Source organism: Pinus tabuliformis, chromosome 2_1 (assembly GCF_031772625.1).
Source record: "Pinus tabuliformis cultivar Carrire ecotype Pingquan chromosome 2_1, CPIR1, whole genome shotgun sequence".
Classification (NCBI taxonomy): domain Eukaryota; kingdom Viridiplantae; phylum Streptophyta; class Pinopsida; order Pinales; family Pinaceae; genus Pinus; species Pinus tabuliformis.
The window spans coordinates 814,615,721-814,628,730 of record NC_142299.1 but is presented as its reverse complement, the minus strand read 5'-3'; the positions used below and the strand labels follow the sequence as shown (position 1 = coordinate 814,628,730).

At 35.0% G+C, this 13,010-nt stretch overlaps 1 pseudogene; it reads right to left on the bottom strand.

Annotated features, from left to right (window-relative positions):
• Nucleotides 1-4,620: 4,620 nt before the first annotated feature.
• Nucleotides 4,621-6,189, bottom strand: LOC149203104 (uncharacterized; annotated as a pseudogene).
• Between the last annotated feature and the right edge of the window lie 6,821 nt (nucleotides 6,190-13,010).

The following is a 13,010-nucleotide window of genomic DNA, read 5'->3' as shown; positions in this document are numbered from 1 at the left end:
AGGAAACATGAAGAACAACTCTAGAAACATAAATCATAAATCAATTTGTTATAAGAGGGAGAGAAAATTACTAGATTCTTCCACATATTTATGCTCTAGCATCACAACCACAACCAAATATCTTCCCTTCTAGAAAACTCTAGAAAAACATTCACGTACGCAAGGACATAGAAGGGGAGCTCAAGAATTTCTACAGTAATCTCTTGAAAGAATCCTCGACCAATAGGCTAACTTCCATTAGAAAAATAGTTCCCACATCCATTGTCTAGTTTCCCATGATCATAATGTCGTTGTCATGATAGAAATCACCCTTAAAGATTTGGAAGAGGTGGTCATGAGTATTCCTAAAAGTAAAGTCCCCAAGCCTAATGGCTTTACTACAAACTTCTTTCAAGTCTATTGGCCATTCCTAGGCCCATAAATGTTAGAGCTGCCAAAGAATTCAGAAAGATGAGATTTGCCCTTCCTACTCTCAATGCAACCTTCCTCACTCTTATCCGCAAGTCACATAACTATGTAGCTTATGGCTTGTATCCCTTTGTAATGTCCTTTATTAAACTATTTTAATAATAATAGCCAACCATCTAAAATCCCTTCTACCCTCACTCATTTCAAGGAGCAATAAGGTTATGTAGAAGGGTGCCAAATCCTAGATGGCATCATTGTTGTGCATAAGCTCATCCACTCCTTGAAAATACTTGAGAAAGTGAGCATGGTTATTAATCTCGACTTCTCCAAAGCATTTGATAAACTAAGTTAGTTGTACCTTTATCACACCCTCAAAGCTTTCAACTTCTCTCAAGACTAAACTGATTGGATTTGTTTTCTCTTCTCCTCACCTTTCTTCCCCATTCTCCTCAATTCTCCTCAATGATTCTCCCACCAAAACCTTCAACTCTTCAAGGGCATTAGGAAAGGATACCCCCTATTTCCCTTCCTATTTGTCCTTGTAGTTGAAGGTCTTGGTAGAGTGCTTCAAGCTAGTATAAGGAAAGGCTTATTATCCTGTATTCGCCTCAGTAATTCCATGAATCCCCCACTCACCAACAATTTATTGAAGACACAATGTAAATGGGTCAACCTTCATTCAAAGAATCTAAATCTCTCAAGCAGAGTTTGGATGAGATTTTATGGGCATCTAGAACTTCCATTAACCCCTCAAAATTGCAAATTTTCTTCTTCAATATCCATTTAGGAATCCAATCCCATCTGGACAAAATGCTCATCTTCCAATGATCTTCCCTTCCCATCATCTACCTTAGTGCCCCTCTCACTAAGAAATACTTAAAACAATTCATTGGTAATATCTTCTGGATAAAATATCCAATAAGCTCAATAATTGGACCTTCTGAGATTTAAAAATCATTGGGAATCTCATGCTCCTCAAGTTTGTTCGCCAAGCTTTACCCATTTATAGAATCTCAATCTTGGTGGCCCCAAAAGGAGCACTTAGGACCATTCAAAATATCTACAAATCTTTCTTTTGGAGGGGGTGATGGGGTTGGTGTATGAGTAGATAGCGCAAGTGGGCCCTTGTGGCCCGGGACAAACTCTTCCTTCCCAAATCTTGGGGAAGCCTTATGTTTGAGACTCTAAAACTTTTAGTAAGGATGTTATGGGTGCCAAATTGTGGTGGTGTTGGATTCAAAGGGGCCAATATCTGTAGAAAATTTTATAGCATGAAAAATGCATACCTCACCACTTTCCAATCCAAAAACTAAAGTTGGATCATTCAATGTCAGGATCTTCTATATGGACTCTTGCTGAAAATAACAAATCTCTCATACAGACCCATAGCTTTTGGGAAATATGCACGCACTTGTGGCAGGACTCATGAAAACAAATGCCTAAATTGGACCAGCAAGAGCATCTCAATGATCTAAAAATATTCTTGATAGGAAATGGTTACATGCAAGTAAATTAGTATTGTTGGCCTCAACATAGAAGATCTTCATGGTGTGCTTAGAAAACAATATATGATTGGCCTTCAGGAATCCCCTTATGGTTATGGCAAACACTACAATGCCATCTTGAGCAATGCCTTATCCTAATTGCAGATGGCATTGACACACTATGTTGGGGTTATCAATCAACAAGCATATTCACTATGATGGAAGCGTACTCCTTGGCCACTAATACCATCTACACCCCCAATGCTAACATGTGGCCCAAGATTTCTCACTTCCTATGGCTATTGGCTTGGAAGAGAGCCTTGACTTGGGATAAAATCATCAAAAGGGACTACGAAGGATCCTCTATTTTCTATATGCGTAGAGCTAGTCTCGAAAGTGTTGAGCATTTGTTCATTGATTGTTCATTTGTGGATCAAGTTTGGACAAAATTATATTCCTACTTAAGGAAGTAGGAAGATAGACACAACTCACTCTTGGAAACAATCTCAGCTTGGAAGCCCTTCCCTTTCAAAATCGAAATCCTTAATAAAGCATGGTCTCTCTTCCCTTGATTCACATTTTGGTTGATTTGGAAAGAAAGAAATAGCCAAATTTTCAAGTAAAGTCCATCCTCTTCTGATTCTGTTTGGTATAAAGTATCATTCAGTGTAATAGAGACCACCCTCCTCTCCTCGTGGACTGCCAACAACTAGTAGTTCTCTCCATCTAAAGCACCATTCTATTCTACCCTTTTATTTTTCAACCAACATCCACCCATCCAACACCTCTCTCTCCTCATCCCCAAATTCCCCCCTTACTTGGTCCCCCTTTCTTCTTGGATTTATCAAATACAAATTCGACAGTGAATCCAAAGTCAAGCCAGGACAAACAAATTATGGAGGCATCCTTAGGGATGACAACGACAATCTATTATTTGTGGTTGTTGGCATTTTAGGCCACCCCACCAATAATGTAGTTGAATTCTATGCATAGGAAGTGGGATTGTAAATTTCCAACCAACAGGGCTTCAATAGGCTCATGGTGGAAGGAGACTCTACGTTAGTCATCTCCACCATCAAGAAAATTTTATCGAACACTTCTATTGACAAGCTACCCAAACATTTGTGCCTGGAGAATTTCCTTCACAACAAAGCCATTCTTCTAGCTTCCAATAGCTCTGTCATCCTCCTTCATGTTTTTCTCTCTAATAATAAACCTGCTAAGAATTTACCCAACTTAGCATGCTCATAAAACAAGCTTCAGCTTTCTAGACCGAAGTCAACCATCTTCTCCTCCCCATCAATCTCCCCATGCAACTCCATGGTTCTTTTAGACCTCTCCACCTAGGCTCCTCCAGATACTTCTAACCCCCCCATCGGGTTGCCCCACCTAAAGACCTTATAACACCCATTGGTGTGTCTACTACAGTATGATTGGCATTGGTTTCTCTGTGTCTTACAACAGTTCCATCATTTTTTAATGAACTCTCTTTTAGCACTTATATACTTTCAGCAGGGTTACAACAACCTAGTTACTCAATTGTTTTTTTGTTATACTTTATGTTCTAATGACTTTGGTCATACTCTTATCTATTACAATATGTACGTAATTTCTTAGATTTGTAGTCTCTTGGATTTGTAGGCTACAACTAGGTTACTGGTCTAGTTTCCCTAATAATAAATCGTAGTAAAAATAATTTTTAACTATGTTATATATTTTAAAAAATAGATCTATAGATTTGTTTATAATAACTTTATTTTATTTAAAAATGTATACTTGCATTTCGTTAATATTTCATAATTATAAAAGAATTGAAAAAATAATCAGACTTATACGTTAATGGTACATAATTATAACCCAAAATATAAAATATATACTTAGATTTCTTAAATTTTACATAAATGAAAAGGGAAGTGAACTTAAAAATTAATGTTGCATGATAAACAAAATTAAAATGCGCGTAGAGTTGTAGTTCATGACAACTTTACCTTATTAAAGAAATCACCACATCAATCTATATTACATAACGAATTTCGTTAGATTCCCATGGAATTTATAATTTATAAGAGCCAGGTACGTGAAATCTATTTCTATGCATAACAATGTTATTATGTTGCAACTTATGATATGGAATTTCATATTATTTTATTTATATAGGAAGCTCATAAACGTAGCATGGAGCTTTGTCCACGATAACTCTATTTTATTGGAAAATAAATACTTAAGGGAATACTTGGATTACATAATTATAAACGAATTGAAAAAGTAGGTGGGCTTATATGTTAATGTTGCATAATTATAAACCAAATAAAAATGTGAGTGCGGTTGTACTAGATGACAACTTTACCTTATTGAAAATCACGAAATCAATCTATATTACTTAGATAACTAAATACTCGTGGGCTTGTAAACATATTGCCAACGTACACGATGTACATTACCAACTTTCTACTCTTCACGTCACATATAAGATCCCTCAAGAGATCATTTTTTTTTTTTTTTGATAAAATTATGAATAATCTCTTTACAATAAATGAAAGAATAAAGAAATTGCTCACCAGCTCCAAGCAAACAACCCGAACGATGTTAGAATGGAGGCTGTGCTTGCTTCCGCTCACGGTGGTACTCGTTCGCTCAATTTAATGTGGATGAAAACGATTTGGTTAAAAGATTAGAAAATGCCGCGTGAAGCAATTAATGTTCCATACCATCAACCGACATCTGAAAATCATTGTGATGAGCAAGCCAAAGAGAGGATGATCTGGTTGTCTGAATCTTTCCTGGCTTTCCAAGGCAATGTCGCTGGTTTCATCGTGGTGTAAGGAGACACTCTCTTAATTCTGTACCAATTTCTTTTTATCTTTTTAGTACTCATGATTTGCCTACTCAGTCATCTAAATTTACACTAAATATAATTATCGTAATTGATTTAAATGCTGGATTTGCTATTCAATATTCGGAATATACATCATTTTTAAAAATGATATTGAGTTTATTTACCTCTCCTTTCGCTTTTGGAGGAAGTGTTGCACAGATAATTTCGGGACAAAGTGTTGCACAGATAATTTCGGGACAATTTCCAACGGTGCGCGCGAAAAAAGTTGAAAACAATGTAAAAACACAATTTTCAATCTTGAAAACCTTTTTATACTTATTACATTTTGTAGAATAGTATGAAGTTATGAACCACATTTGTCAATATAAAATATTTTACGATCCACGTTTTACCTACGGGAAGTCTTTCAGGCTTATCTTCATTGTCAACCTACGGGAAGTCTTTCAGGCTGATCTTCATTGTCAGGGTTCGATGCAGCGGTTTCAATATCTGTTGGATTTTGCTGATATTAATCTGAGGTCTTCTTGTCTTCCTCAAACTTATAGAGCCGGCAAGCCTAATAATGGCTTCTGCCTGCCACGAAAATGACAAACTAAGCCTGCCAATAAATTAAAGAATGCGAAGAGGACTAAAGATGCAAACGTTTCGTCAAAAATATATACGAAATTTGTTGTGAAAGTATTAAATTTGTTGCTGAGATCAATATGATACCTTCTCAGCCGGCAAATTGTAAAAATTCACCATTCCGTCATAAAAAATAACAAATTGACCTGTGGACTGCTGGTTGGGGGTTTTTGCTGGCACTGATCTGCTTCAAATAGTGTGCAAAACACAAAGTTAACCTTATCATACATTTAAGGTCGCTCAACTATCAAGAATTAGTAAATATACCAAATTACAAATGTCTGGAGATGAAAATAGCTCGGAACCGGATCAGTTTGGCTGATTGCAAAGGGCATAATAATGTTTCTTTCTGCAACTCTACTGTTTGAACTGAAACCGATGCATACGGGAAATAATTCCATCAATTCTGCGTGACTGGATGCCTCAGAGCGTCCACTAAATCCCTTGGCCCGATGATTGACATGAGCCAAATCGCCTTGCTTGTCATCTGAAAACTTGATTGACGAAAGCACCTTTTGCATCATCTGCGGTTTTATCCGTGACAGATCTTGCACTGTTACATCCATCAAAATAAATTGGAAATCAGCCAAAATAGTCTGCTAAAACAAGAATAGAAGACAAATTTAAGGAAACACTGCATATTGCACCAGTCGATCTGAAAATAAAGTTGTGAGACAAATTCAAGGCGTTTCGAAAAGAAAGCATACATCTTAGCTTGGCTTGTTGTTTTCCAGGGCCGAATTGCAAACTAGTACTGCAATTTACGCATGGTCCGCTTGATTCAGAGTCGTTCTGAATGCGTACAAACCCGAAAGCTACAGATGCACTTGGTGACATAGCGGGCAAACTGATTTTTTCCTGTAAATCACCAAAATTTCCGCTGCAACTCAAGTTTCTTAAAGCTCTCATACTCCTGAATCAATCAATGCACCAAATACATCTTGCCAATAAATAATTGGCAGGCAGGGGTGGTGATAAAGGAAAGGTGAGTAGAATACGCTGCCTTGCAAAATATAGGTGTATATTTCGCACGTGCTCATCAACATTAGCGAGTTAAACAGAAGGGTATTTACTCCTCTTAAAGCAAAAGCTACGTTCATGTTGTGGAGTCTGGTTAAATAAAGCCACAGACATTCCGAAATCTGAAACGTTTCAGTCACTCAACAGAAAAGTCCAAGCAGGGGTTAAATTTGACGCCCGTATGCCCGTATTTCACATTTTTCCCCGTAAAATACGTTTTAATTTAAAACACGCAACTTGCCATTCATTTTCAAAACCGTCATATTGACCGGCATGTTTAAAAATTAAAAGTTTTAATTTTCTTTTTTATAAATTATATATATATATATATATATATATATTTAATCTATGGCATTTTTAATATGGTGTACCGTCTGACAGTGATCGGATGGCTATCACAGTATCAGATCTGCGGTGCAGATTTTACATTCAATTCACATTGGGCCCAGGGGTTAAATTTGACGCCCGTATGCTCGTATTTCGCATTTTTCCTCGTAAAATACGTTTTAATTTAAAACCTCCACGTCATGCGCAACTTGCCATTCATTTTCAAAACCGTCATATTTTAAAAATTAAAAGTTTAATTTTTTTTTTTTATAGATTATATATATATATTTAACCTATGGCATTTTTAATATGGTGTACCATGTGAGAGTGATTTGATGGCTATCACCGTATCAGATCTGCGGTGCGGATTTTGCATTCAATTCGCATTCAATTCACATTGGGCCCTTCGGGTTTACCGCTTACCAGTTACCAACTTACCACCTGTAAACTTTAATACGTACAAGATTCCATTAATGAGTCCTGTCGCGGCCCGCGGGGAAATAATCCATCGTTTAAAGTTTTATCGTCAATTTACCACCGAATCCCCATCACTTGTAAGTTGTGAATCTGTGATGTGCTGTAGCCTGTAAGTTGTGACTCAGAGTCATCTTCACTGCTTGTCTGTGTGTAAATTGGTGGGAGAATTGGGTTATGGTAGATAGGTCTTTCGAACGTCGATGTCGGCCAGCACCCCGCTGATCTGTAGATTGTGCATCGTGAATCAGGTATTTTGAATTCTTTTGTTTTGCTTTTTCTGATTACGAGTTCCAGCGTCCCTGTGCTCTTAACAGTGGGAGCTGTAGGGAACTCTCTTTATTTTTCTGAAAGATTTTGTGTTGGGTTCTGCTATGCATATCCTCCCGTATCCTCCCGAATATGGATATCTTCATTTGAAAATGGAATGGGGGTATGCATGTCTTCTGACGATGAATATTTACATGTAAAAACTGGGATAGAGGAGAGATGGATAAGAAGAAACAACATCTATAATCTGCATCACAAGTGTAGGTACTCCTTAATATTGGTTTTGCTTTGCTGTTATGGTTCTGTACCATTGATTTTCGTTATGATATCTAGTTTACCAGTGTTTTGTCTTGGAATTCAGTAAAACATTCCAGGATTACATTTTGTGCTTTTGTCAAATCAGAAGGTAAGCATTGATGCGTACCATGTTTTCAAAATCCCAAAGAAGAATTTGATATGCATCTACTGGTTTTCTTTGTCTGCCATAGGGAAGTTGCATGCTAACAAGATTCTTCAACTTGTTACGGAGATGATGCCATTTGTCGTTCTAAACGATGTGTAGAATTTTTTAGAAAGAACTTGCATTATTCAAGTTGTTATTTGAAAAAACATTACTTTTGTTTTGCTAATATATTTCTTTCATTTTTGAATTGCAATGGTTTTAGCGATGCTGCCTTCCTCCATCTCTGAATTAGTTAAAATCACAATGATGGCAAAATCCGTGATGGGCCTATTTTCTGGGCTGATTCCCGTGAAGATTATTGACTCGATATGTTGCTCCCATATTCGATCAAGATCATGTCTGTCGCGGTTTTGGACTCGTTTGATTTTGAATGTCTTTTGTTAAGTCTTACAACCCCATATTAATATTGGGTGATGTAAGTTGATAATTCCTGTGTTGTTATTGAACACCATTTTATTCCTTGGGCAAATTAAACTTTTCTACCCTTCTTTTTCTTGGGTATGTCTTTTTTCTTTTTCTTTTGGGTTCTTTCTTTGCCCAAGGATACAAAATTTTCTCTATGACTTCTTGGTAATTTTGTTGAATAATATTTGTAGTGTTATATGGATTTTCTTCCTTGTCTAGTTTGGCGTCATGGGGATCTAATAATTGTCCACCCTTTGGCTTTTGGGTATGTCTTTTTTCCTTTTCTTTTGGGTTATTTCTTTGCCTAAGGATACAAGATTTGTAAATGTCAGAAAAAAAATTATTTTTGTGAGTCTTTCCTCATCCACAGATCCACCTCTACACATCCTGGAAAAAGTAAAAATTATTTTTGTGAGTCTTTCCTCATCCACCTTTAAGAATTGCCCCAAAGAATTCTGGATTAGGCCCTCTAAAAACTTAGGGCATAATGCTTGTCCGAAATCCTTTGGGCAAAGTTTGGGCTCCATATGGAAAAATAAGCCCCTTTTACTCTTCATTTGCATAGATTTTAACATAGAAAACTCCCTCCCTAAACACAAAGATACCTGTGCTTCGGTGAGTCTGTAAATCCTAAACACATAGACCAAAACCCTAATAAAATTCATTTTCTAAAACCTCATGACTTATATTTTATTCACAATTTATTTTATTTATTTTTAAATTAATAAAATTAATCTATGAAAGTAAATTACAATATATATATATATATATATATATATATATATATATATAGTACCATTACTATGGCATATGGGATTATGTCAAAAAAATTTGAGTTTTTGTTATCTATTCACACTTTTATTTTATTTATTTATATATTGATTAAATTAATTTATGAAATTAAATTACAATTTTATATAATAATAATAATAGTAGTAGTATGACATATGGGATTACATGAAAGGATTTTGAATTTCTGTTATCTATTCATACTTTTAAGTTGATGAATACCATGTTATATCTTACCATAGAGTTTTTACATATGTAGAATTTGTTTATAATTCGGTAAAATTTGTTTAAAATTTATAAAAAATTTATTCAAATAACAATAATTTTAAGAATTTTATATCCCATTTTGAGGTTAAAAAAATATATTAAAAAATAAGATAAAGCTTAGACCAAAAATTGTTTAAACGCCGAAAACTCCAAAACTCTTATAATACATACAACGTATAATACATTGACAACTTATAATACATCCATTGACAACTCCCATATTTTTTTTTTAAATATGAGTAACACTGACGTTAGCAAAAGTGACGTGCCTGGCCTGCCATATTTCACCTCTTGATTTATTCATTGTTACCGCAGTCCCCTTTTCATTGCCAAGTAAAGTGGATTTAGAATCAATTACATGGTACCTTGGATGAACTTTAACGTTTCGGTGATGTATCCATATCAAAACCAGAAAGTTACAAGAGCTTGTATTTATGTCACAACAGATCATATCCGATTTCTGTGCGAACTCCACGTTAATCGTAACCGTCCGTTAAAGCAACGGTCTATATTAAACGCGTTTTTTTCTAAATTTATATCATTTAATTAGCGAAATTGGCATCCATATAAGGTAGCCTGCCTCTCTGTTCAGTACGATGATATGAATGAATGATATTGTGTTACTTTTACTAGTTATTTTTGGGTAAATAAAAATATTTAGAGTGTTTCGGTTTTTTTTTTTCAAAATCAACTTTATGAAGGTCGCTTGTCACGTTTTATGAATATAAAAATAAGTTCTGATGGCTTTTGTGGTTTTTTTCTCGTATCTGTGTTTCCTTATTTTATGGTTTTTTTATGTTAATATGTGTTTCCTCATTTTACGGCTTTTCTAAATATGGTTGTTAGCTTTTTTTAACAACATAAACTCGCACCAGCATTCTCACTGTAATAAATTGTATATGTAAAAGTTTTTTATATCAATTCATGTAAAAGTTTGTTATATCATTTTTGATAACAACTCTGTTATATTGTTTAGTTTTGGATTTTTGTTGTAAAATTTCATTTGTTGGATTAGTTAATTGAATTTGTTAAAGAGGTATTTTTATAATTTTATTAAATGATTTATTTAGATTTATTTTTAGCGTTTGGGATTTTTAGCAGCATACCAGTGCAAGATTATTTTTTTAATATGGTTTTAGTTGATGAAATGAAATTCATATATACTAAATACTTTATTTTTATTATATAGGTATTATATATCAAAAATGTCTTCAAAAAAAGGGAATCAACTTTCTATCAATTTTTTTTTTGGATGGTCTAATACATCTCAAGCTTCATTGTCTGATAAAGAAGATCATGATTTTGATCTAAATGAAGATTTAGATGTCTTGGGGCATAATGAAGAATATGATATCTTGGAGCATAATGAAAAAAGTGATGAAGAATTTCACCACGGAGAACCTAACACCCAAAAGAAAAGAAAAATGAAAGTAAAAAGAGAGTTTCGTGATCAGTGGAAAACTAAGTATAAGTGGTTGAGAGAGGCAAAGCATGAAGGAAAAACAGTTATGAAATGCATATATTGTGAAATGCATAAGGCAATGGGGCCATGGGGAATTGGGACTGGTTGCTCTACATTGCAGCATGATTCTATAATTGTTCATGCTAATTCAAGCATTCATAAACTCTCACAGGCAAAGTGGATATGTGGAAATGAGAAGAAGGCGAAGTCTATTACAGAACACATTGCATGCATTGATTATATGAACAAAGAAAGAGTCATCACTACTATGAAATTAGTATATTGGATGGTGCAAGAGGATCTACCACTTTCAAAATATGAATCTCTTTGTTTGCTTACAGTGTCTTTACACATGGCAAATATGCCAAAGAACAAAGAGTACACATCGTATACAAATCACATCGCTGCAAAAGAATTCCTTTTTGCTATATCTCAGTACCTTGAAGAGCTACAAACTTCCAAAATGCTAGATAGCCCTTTTTTTTCATTGATGTTAGATGAAAGTACAGACCGTAGTTTAGAAAAACAACTTGTGGTTTATGCCATGTTTTTAAACTCAAAAGGATTGGGTCCTCCAATTTCACAGTTTTTAAAGCTCATAAATGTTTGCGATGGAAGAGGGAAAACAACTTATGATGCAATCAAACATTTAATGGCATCAAGGGGCTTTTCAACAGAAAGATTGATAGGATTTTCCACAGATGGCGCTTCTTCAATGGTTGGTAATGAAAATGGTTTTATCACTTTCTTGAAGAAAGATGTACCTAATCTTGTAGGTGTTCATTGCATTGCTCATCGTGAAGCCTTAGTTGCATCAGATGTTTAAAAAAAAATACCTGAATTATTATTTGTTGAGAAATTAGCAAATAAGGTATATTATTGGCTGCAAAATTCTACGAAAAGAAATAGTCAACTTATTGCTCTACAGGAACTTACGCAACTTGAAACTCTTCAAGCTCAAATCCATGGAGTTAGATGGCTTTCAAGGGGACAAGTCATTGAAAGACTTGTTGCACTTATGCCTCCCATATTAACATTGTGGAAAAATGAAAGAAAAGACTCATGGTATGATAAGGCAAGAATCTTTTCAGTACAATTTTGTTTACATATGCTTGCAAATATAATGTGTGAATTAAACAAGTTGAACAAGCAATTCCAAGAAGAGTACATTGATGTCAGCTCTTTAGGGCCAGCCATAGATGTCACGGTAAACACTTTGAAAGGTGGTTTTTAAGAAGGGACACATTTGCAGATGGCACATGTTATTTATCTAAATTTATAGATGCTTCTAAATTTGGCTTTCTAGAAATTTGTGATAAGGAGGGGCTTGTTCACAAGCATGAATTACGATTTGTAGCAATTCCACATGCATATGTTGATTGTGTTGATATACAAAAACAATCATGGAAACCGTGTATTGAGGGTTCAATAGAAAGTTGCAAACAACTTGCAAAAGATTATGTTCAAGCTCTCGTAGAGAATTTGAACGCAAGATTCCCTGATCTTGCATTTTTCAACTTAGCAAGATTGTTTAGCCCTCGCCATTATTTAGAGGATGTTCATGGCAGAGAACGAAATTCAAAGCATTGGCTCGAAAAGATTTTTCAACACTTGCAACATCCTTATTATCAAAGTGAAGAAAACAAAACTACATTTGATTTTGATGCTTGTTTGAAAGAGTTGCATCCATTTGTTGACACTCTTCCTGTTAATTGCGAGGGATCATCCATGAAAGATGCATGGAGGATTTTTTATGTTACAGGGTTGCATACAAATTTTTCTCACATGTCAAAATTATGGCAGGCGATACTTACTATTCCTGCAAGTACAGTTGCTTGTGAGAGAGGATTCTCAAGACAAAACATAATAAAGGATGTCCGAAGAACAAAGCTATCATTAGTTGCATTGGATGCCTTGATGCGGGTGTCTCTAACAAGGCTTGATTCATCGATGGTGGCATGGGATAGGGTATTTGACATCTAGAAAGATGCTAAAGAAAGGAGAACCTTAAATAAAGTTTTTGCTTTTATTTTTATGTTTGTAATAGTGGTGTTTTGACAATTACCTCTTTTGGTGAAACTTTTCAAAATTTAATTTATGTACATGGTGATATTGTATCTACTTTTTGAACATTTACATAGTTCAAGCTCTTTACTATTCCACAGGGCAGCCCAGTGAACT